General features: G+C 52.8%; 1 long non-coding RNA gene across 1 annotated transcript; it reads right to left on the reverse strand.

The window, feature by feature from the left end:
• Positions 1-532: 532 nt before the first annotated feature.
• LOC109747776 (uncharacterized) lies at positions 533-3,111 on the reverse strand. The gene is made up of 2 exons (XR_005768431.3): positions 2,148-3,111; positions 533-764 (listed from the first exon to the last, which is right to left on the reverse strand). It is a non-coding gene; the product is annotated as an uncharacterized lncRNA (long non-coding RNA).
• Between the last annotated feature and the right edge of the window lie 5,836 nt (positions 3,112-8,947).

Raw genomic sequence — 8,947 nt, forward strand, 5'->3', positions numbered from 1 at the left:
GTAAGGAGGGGTGGAAAGCCAGTATGGTTGACGGCATAGGTGCGGGTGTAAAACTTGGGAGCTTTGAAGGTGCTAGTCATGGCTGGGGAGCTACTAGCTAAGCTTTTCTGCAGGGACATGGCTGACTGAGGGGTGAGCGATACGGCTAGCAGAAAGGGGGCTTTTATAGGCGGCTATGCGGTACATGCCCGCATGGCGTGGCCCCTTTCCCTTAATGGCGAAGGGTACGCGGTGCGGCCGACCAGAAAGGATAGGGTTGCTATTTAATCCACGGATAACTAGGCGGGGACAGTGGGGTAAGGACGTGTCGGTCCCGACTGCGCCACCTATTGGTTAACAGTGACCATGCCGCATGCCAGGGATGGGTCAAATCCCTTAGGGCCATTAGGGGTTGATGGTAGTGGTGATCTAATGCTAGGATTACCTATGCTACCCTGGCTGATACCATCTCCTGTGGCACCCCGATCCGCATGGAGCAGGGGGTCTTCACACGTCAGCCCAGGATTACGTCTGACGCACGACAGGTCCATGATACAGCATTCCAGGTACAATAATATTCATCAAATACATGTGTATAAGATTACATCATTGATGAATACAATTTTCTGGCATAGCCCTAAGGCTATTTACATGGCAGCGGAAGTCCATATAAATGGCGGCGGAAATCTTGGTTTGGCAGCGTCTCACTAAGGCGGGGCACCATAACGCACAGGACTGGCAAGATTATGGCCTAGCACAACGGAACAAGCGAACGACCTACAAAACTGGCATGACACGCCAGGTCAGTACATTGAATGTACTTGCAAGACAACCAAATACATAGCATCCAAACAAACAGAAGACAAAGCAAGAACCAAGCATATGCAACAGTCTACATCAACACAACTTCTAAGCATGGCATGATATTAACTAGAATCATAATTCAAACTAGGCATGAACAACATCATAGCATCAACTATCATGGCATATCAAACTTACTTCTATCATAACAACAGCAAAGCATAGCATATCAAAACATGGCATGGCATCATGAAACTATGCTGAAAATAAACTACCAGTTACCTCCCGTGAAGACATCTTGTATTAACCTTATGCAACAATCACTTACTCTGCCACGGCTCCTTGGAGCACAATCATGACTTACCGAGACCTCGTCTCGGGGTCATATCAACACATCATTGTGACTTCTCATGATTATTTCATAGTCCAAGCCATCACATCAGTTATCGCATCTTAGTTATCACATAATTTATTAGCTGATTTATCCTCCATTTCGACCGAGACCCGATAGTGTGACCTACTACGAACTTGTGCCCATGACCGAGGACGCGGCTATCGATAGATTGAATACACTCTGCAGAGGTAGCGCACTTTACCCACACTACGGAACCCTGGTCTCGCACTCCCAAACGTGCGGACCAAAGTGCTCCAACAAAACTGATCTACTGCCATGACGCCCTCCCGGCCACTCCGACCAACACCCCTTAAGGGTTCAGTCCTGGGTGGCCCCGTACCTACCAAAGGTACCAACGGCCACCGTCGTGGCAAAATGGTCCCAAACGGGGACATGAGCTCAAAACCAAACCCGGGCACACAAGGCTTATGTCCGCCTACCTGATCAGGGTAAGCGTGCCCATAACCTTCCCTCACGGGAGGCACCGGCGAGAGGCATGACAATAGACCCAGCTAGGACCTTCCCCCAAGGTAAATGTGGTTGCACTGGAGAAAGCTCGATTTGGTGGCACTATGATATCCCAGTGATGGCGGAGGAGGTTTGTTATTAAGTCATATTATTAATTTCTCCACCATCATCAACATTATGAGCATATTAAACAAGAATGCAACAATGAACATGCAACTAACAAATGCATTAACAAATATCAAGCTACTCCAGTGAACAGTTAAAGCATATGAAACATAACAATACTAGACACTAGCTTATTGACGGTGCAACAAAATCATCATAACATCAAGACTACTGGCATGGACTAAACTAGACAGAGGCATGATATTATCAACAACAATATAACTAGCATGGCAAAAGCTATCATGAGAGGTAAGCAAGTAGTAGTAACATGTATCACAACTGAAATAACGGCAGACGAAACAGACAAAAACTACTGCAACTAAGCACACACAAGACGTACCAGCAAAGTCAACATGCAAGTTCGGGGCTCATGATAAGAGGTTGGCTTGCCTGGGGCCGAGGATTACTCCGGAAAAAGTGCGGAACGATCGCGGAAAGATTTGCAGGAAACAGTTCTCTCTCGGAGGGTGCTGTTTATGGGCAAGGGAAAAGTGGTCATTTTCACTGTGTGAAAACATAATGAATATGATACCAATGGAAAGAGTTCGACGAGACGAAGACGTGAGCGTTGGTTTCACCTCAATCGGAGTTACGGTTGTCGAGATACGCAGGTTTGAAGTTCAGGGACCTATCGGTGAAAGTTTTTCAGCAAACAGGCCCCTGGAGGAAAAACTGAACGTGCCTTTGGGCTGAATATGTTTTCCGCACAGGGAAACGCATTTTCGGCCGAAGTGCCCAGGGAATACGTTTTCTGACTAGGAAAGCTTATTCACGTGGAATACACTTCCACAGCAGGGAAACGGTTTCTACGGGCGGGCGCGTCCACTTATCCGACGTGGCCAGCGGGGCCACGCCCTCCTCTCACCGACAGGTGGGTCCCGCAGGGTGGGGCCCGCCTGGCCGGGCTTCTTCTTCCTCCCGCGCGTACGCGAGCCTGGCCGAGGGAGACGCCCGCCTCGACGGCGATTGCCGGCGGCTCCGGCCGCCTCAGACGACGGCCGACCTATCCACGAGCTCAGGAGCGAGAGGCGCATCCCGTGGTGGTGTCCGTTTCCGGCGAGGAGCACGGGAGAAGGAGCAGCAGGGCTCGCAGCGGAGGTGGTCTTTGGACTCCGGCGAACAAGGGGCTCCGGTGGGAGAACTGGGTGGGCAAGGCTAAGGGGAGGTGCGCCGGACCTCGAGGAACGCATAGGTGGTGGGGGAACAGGGAGAGGGGCACGGCATCGCCGGAATTGGGCAGAGCCCGAGGCGGCGGCCATGGTGGGGATGGGCGTCAGGGAGCTCCTCGAGCTCGAGCTAGTGGTTCGGGGGCGTTGCGGACTGCGAGGAGGCTCGGGGTCGCTACTTATAGCAGCGGGGACGAGCTCTAGGGGAAGGGGCGAGGCGACACGCGGCACGGCTACGTGTCCGCGCGCCGGCGACGTGCATGCGTGGCCAAATGCCACGGGAAGCGACAGGGACGCGACGAGGGGGATGCGGACGACGCGCAGGGGCTCACGGAGACGAGGGGCGCGAGAGGACGAGAGGGAGAAGGGGACAAGAACGAGGAAGACGACGGTGCACGGGCGTGCACTGTGCTCGGCGACGGCGATGGCTCAACGAGGAAGCAAGTGAAGGGGGAAACGGGCCAAGGCGCACGGCGACGATGAGGCTGAGCTGGTTGACAAGCTTGGACGAGCCAGAGCTAGCCGGAGATGCGCTACTGTGGCCAACAGTGGCTAGACCACCGATTTGGCTGGCACGGCCCGTGGTCACCACCGACAACGCATGCTCTGGTCGTCTACTTGGTGCCAAATGATGTCTACAGCATAGTCCCTACAACGCTCATTATGACTGAAGTAATGGAACGAGTAAAGGTGTAGTGAGAAGAGGGAAACAGGCTCGACAAGTTTGCTATTGCAAACTTGGCAACATCCTGGTGATCAACACAGAGAGGTTAAGTGGCAAACTTGATGTCTAGGAGGTTTAGTATAGCAAGAACTACGGTCCTGGGAAGTTGGAAGGGATTTGGGCAAGGATTTAGCATAGTTGCAGTTCAAATGCCAAATCTGACCCAGAAAGCAAATGAGGAAGAAGCACTCACTAGGAGTGATGGATTGGGCTAAAACTTGGCAAAGCTTCCTTATTTGGTCATATGTAGATGCTGCAAAAAGATCATGCCAAATGGACTTGCCAAATTGGTACTTGTTTCACAAGCATCAGATCTGACCAGAAACTTTGGAAAATCCAGGAAAATACTGGCTACATGAAATGAGCCAAAATGGGTTGGAGATAGGTTGTATGGAGAGGAGAAGGCTTAGGAATATTTTCAGCCATAATGGAGCAAGATAAAATAGACTTGCTTCACAAACTGAAAATTTGGATAGAAACCAAGAATTGCTCCTGTGCTCACATAGTTCAATGAATTGAACTGAATTTAGGTGGAGGCTAATGATTTGGAATACTTGAGAAGATGGAAAGTTTCATCCCATTTGGAAACTCTATGAAGGTACTTCCTTCACAAAGTTGCATTCTGGTCAGAAACTTTGAAAAATTGCACAGGGAGCTAGGATGAATGGATTGATCTCATCTTTGGTGTTCATGGGTGATTTATGAAGGTTGATGACCCTACCAAATTGCAGCTCAATTGGAATTAGGAATAAAGCACTTCCTTTGCAAAATTTCAGAGAAGGCAGAAACTTGCATTGGATCAGGTGCCAAAATTTTGAACTATGGAACATGGAACAAGGATGGAACTTGTGATTATATAGCAAGGTCAAGCTCCATAATTTATGGGAGAATTTTCCCTACTATAAAAATAGTAGTTCCTTTAGAAAGTGGCAGAAATGCAATATTGGTATTAAATAGGAAAAGGCATTTTTTCCATATTTGATTATGGCCAATATCTTTGCCAGAGCTTGGATTAGACATAAATATCAACTCCACCAATTCTCATGAATTTTGGAGATGGCTAGATATGCCTTTGGATTTTATCCCTCGGAAAGGCAAGAAAAGGAATAAATCCTAATTCAAAAATATTGCATGGGACTTGGCAATATTTTTGAATATCCAAGGTTTACAAGGATAGGAGGGTCTCAGGGAACAGATGGGATGATCAACAGCTCAAGGAAAATGATAGCTCCTTTGTAATCACAAAGGCCATCTTTAAATTCCAACAATTTAGAGTTAGGGTTTGAGCTGAGGCAAATGAGGTCTTGCCCACTGAAAAAGACATGAGCAAGGTTTTGAAAGGTTGGAAATGACAAGATTTCTCAGAGTCATCAGCAAACTCAGGAGAAAATTTTGAGAATGAGTGCCAGGAAGGAATAACAGCACAAAAATTGATAACCCAATTTTGGGGCTGTTACATCACCCACACTCCCTGTTATTCTGGGCGACAGCAGCCTCACACCGCAGCCGAACCAGTCAACCCTCGTACTACCCTCCGCATGTTCCCAGGCTCCGCGTCATTCCCTGTCTCACCATCGTCCACCACCTGGTGTTGTCCGCGGGGCGTGGTCAATGAACGACAACCGTCGGAAGAGGATTGTATGCGGTGAGGCTGACAGATGGACCCACCAGCTACATCTTCGCACGCAAGGAAGTGCCTCCTTATTACATGCAAAAAAAGAATCCTCCCCCTGTCAGCTCGGACCCACCATCAATATCTTCGCACGCAAGGAAGTGCCTTCTTATCCTCCCTGACAGCCGGGACCCACCCGGTCGAAGCGTACGTAGCGTTGTCATTCTGGTCGCAAATGTGTACGTACATACTGGTCCATCGGTCTTTCTGCCATGATGAACCGTGGCCAAGTAAGGAGCGGTAGCTATTCAGGCAGTCTCGTCTATATCGTGTACACGTACGTACATACATACGGGCGAGGTCTCGAACGCGTACAGCAACAGCGTCTTGTTCATCGCTAGCCAACCGACTGGGTCGGAACGGACAAACAGCGTCGTGTTCCTCGGGAGGCAACAGACTGGGTCGAAATGCATCGTGTTCATCGGGAGCCAACCGGCTTGGACGGAACAGACGAAACGGGGTCTGGCGTACATCAAAGCGGAGGAAACAGACTTGTGTTCGAGCTCCTACGGTCGAAATGGGGTGCTGTTGATCGGGAGGGGTGTGGCGTACCGCAAAACGGAGGAAACGGACTTGTGTTGGAGGGCCTATGGTCGAAACGGGGGTCCTGTTCATCGGGAGGGGTGTGGCGTACCGCAAAATGGGACTCCACAGGATACTGTTCATCCACCGTCTACTGCCTCGCTCTAGCCTCCACGGGCTACTGTTCATCCACCGTCGACCTCCTCCAGCCTCCACCTGCTACTGTTCATCCACGGCGTCTCCCTCCTGCCTCCATGGGCTCCTGTTCATCCACGGGATCCTGTTCATCCAGCCTCCACCGGCTACTGTTCAACCAGCCCTCCACGGTGTCCTGTTCATCCAGCCTCCACCGGCTACTGTTCAACCAGCCCTCTACACGGGGTCCTGTTCAACCAGCCCTCCACGGGGTCCTGTTCATCCACCCCCATCCGGCTCGGGTGTGTGGCGGCCTCCTCTCGATTGGGGTCCTGTTCATCCAGCGGCAACGGCCTCTACTACCACGTGGTCCTGTTGATCCAACCCCCACCGGGAACTGTTCATCCAACCCCCAACAACGCTCACTGTTCATCAAGAGGCAGCGGGTTCGATCGACTTCAGTTAGCAGCAGTAGCGAAGGAATCCCTCGATCGGGTTCAGTTAACAGCCAGGAATCGATCGATCGCTCGGGTTCAGTAACGCGTAGCTAGTGCAATCGCTCAGGTTCAGTAGGCGAACGCCTCACTCGGGTTCAGTTAGAGCCCAACGCCTCGCACACACGCGCGTACGTGTACGAGAGAAACACGCAATCCCGCTGTGTATTGCTTGGCCCCGACCACCCACCGTAACCGGGAACTCCCCGATATTTTCCTCGCCCTCGCTTCTACCATGATTTTTTCCGTCATGGATGGCCCAAAGAATGTCATGCAGCTGCGTCTCCGGCCCACCCTGGATGAAAAGCCCATTTTCTGTCATGATTTTTTGGCATAGAAGTAGGAGCCCACCACATCTATGATGATACCGGGTTTTGTCACAATTATCGTCATAGAAGTGTCATAAAAATGACAAAAAAATCCGTTCGGCCCAAAATGTCACGGATGTGTCTTTTTTTTGTAGTGTTCGGTCCAGCACCCCTCCTGAGGTTTGAGCGCCAGGAGCAGGCGGGCTCCAGAGGTTGGACCATAGGCCGGGGCACCCGTGGAGGGGGCCAGGGGCGGCTCCTCCTGAAGCAGCGCAGGGCCTGCGGCAGGGGAGGGGGCTGCCGATGGCTTGAAGAGTCGCTCCTCGAAGACACCGGGCTTCTGGGGCTCACATCGGGACGCCCTCTTGGCGATGTCGTCCACCTCCTTGTTCGTGCCACACGGGATGTGCTACAACCAAGCCCAAGAATCGTTTTTCAATCTTGCGTACCTGCTCTAGGTATGCCTCCATGTGCTCGTCCTTAGGCTTGTATTCCTTGTTGGAGAAGTTGACGAGGAGCTGAGGATCGCCCTTGATGGTGAGACGCTTGACCCCCAGGGCCGCCGCGGCCCTAAGGCCAGCGATCAGACCCTCATATTCCGCGATGTTGTTGGAGACCTTCTCGCCATGCTGAAAGCAGAGCTGCACTGCGTAGTATAGCTTGTCCTGGGTCGGTGAGATGAGTACGGCTCCAGCCCCCGCGCCCTGGCGCGCGGACCCGCCATCGAAGTACATGACCCGGCCATCGGGCGCCTTGTCTCCGTGCGCGAGGGATCGGTCTTCACCCATCCCCCGGTCGGGGGCGTCAGCCCATTTCACCACAAAGTCAGCGAGGGTCACGCCCTTGATGATCCTGGTGGTGCTGAACTCTAGTTGGAATGCGTGCAGCTCGATGTTCCACTCGGCAAACCTCCCCGCGACATTAGGGCTACTAAGCACCTTCTCCAGGGGTACGCGGAGACAACCTTGATGGGATGGCCTTGGAAATAGTGTCGCTGTTTCCTGGAGGCGATGAGGAGCGCAAGCAAGAGCTTCTGTGGCATGGGGTAGTGCGTGCGTGCGTCAACACCATGCTGACGAATTACACGGGGTGCTCGACGAGGGAAGAGGTGTCAACAGGGGCTGGGCACGCCTTGTTGAGGCTCGTGGATTCGACGCACCTGCGCTCCTTTCCGCCCTTCTTGGGGACAATGACCGGGTTGGCCAGCCAATTCGGGTGTCGCACCTCCCGAATGACACCGGCTTCTTGCAGCTTGCGGACCTCTTGGACGATGAACGATTGCTTCTCTGGGGCTTGCCGCCGCACCTTCTGCTTCACCGGGCGCGCACCGGGGCACACCATTAAATGGTGTTCGATCACATCTCGTGGGACGCCGACCAAGCCCGTCGCCTCCCATGCAAACACATCCTTGTTCACAAGGAGGAAACCGACTAGCGCCTCTTCCTGATCTGGGGGGAGGCCAGGGCCTATGGTGAAGATGGGGCCTGAGCCCCCGTCGCCGACTGGCACCTGCTTCATCTTGGCCCGATCCTGAGAGAACAATTGCTTCTTCTTTGCAGGCGCGGCTTCTGGGATCTCTGGAGTGTCTTTAGTGCCTGGTTGTGTGGTTGCTGCGACCTTGAAAGCGAGCTTGAGGGCCAGGAGTGCATCCTTGGTGTCCCCCGCCATGGTGACGATGCCACTACTTCCTGGCATCTTGACAACGTTCTAGCCGGGGTGCGTCACCGCCATGAACTTGGCAAGGGCCAGATACCCAAGGATGGCATTGTACGGGAGGCCGATGCAGGCGACATCGAAGTTAATAAGCTCGGTTTGGTAGTTGTAGCGCGTGCCGAAGGTGACTCGGAGGAGGATCTACCCAGGGGCAGTGGAGCCGCCGACCACCCCTAAGAAGGGCCTGGTGGGGGTGAGCTGGTCGTAGGGCACTTGAAGCAGATCGAATGCTTCCACGGAGAGGACGTTGAGGCCAGCACAGCCTTCGATGAGGGTCCTGGTGACCGCGACGTTGTTGATGGTGGGCGTGCACAACATCGGGAGTGTGCTGACGCCTGTCGTGGTCTTGGGGTGATCCCTGGAGTCGAAGGTGATGGCGGTCTCAGGCACAGCGCAGCCCGGAGGA

The sequence above is a fragment of the Aegilops tauschii genome, chromosome 2, assembly GCF_002575655.3.
Source record: "Aegilops tauschii subsp. strangulata cultivar AL8/78 chromosome 2, Aet v6.0, whole genome shotgun sequence".
Classification (NCBI taxonomy): Eukaryota; Viridiplantae; Streptophyta; class Magnoliopsida; order Poales; family Poaceae; genus Aegilops; species Aegilops tauschii.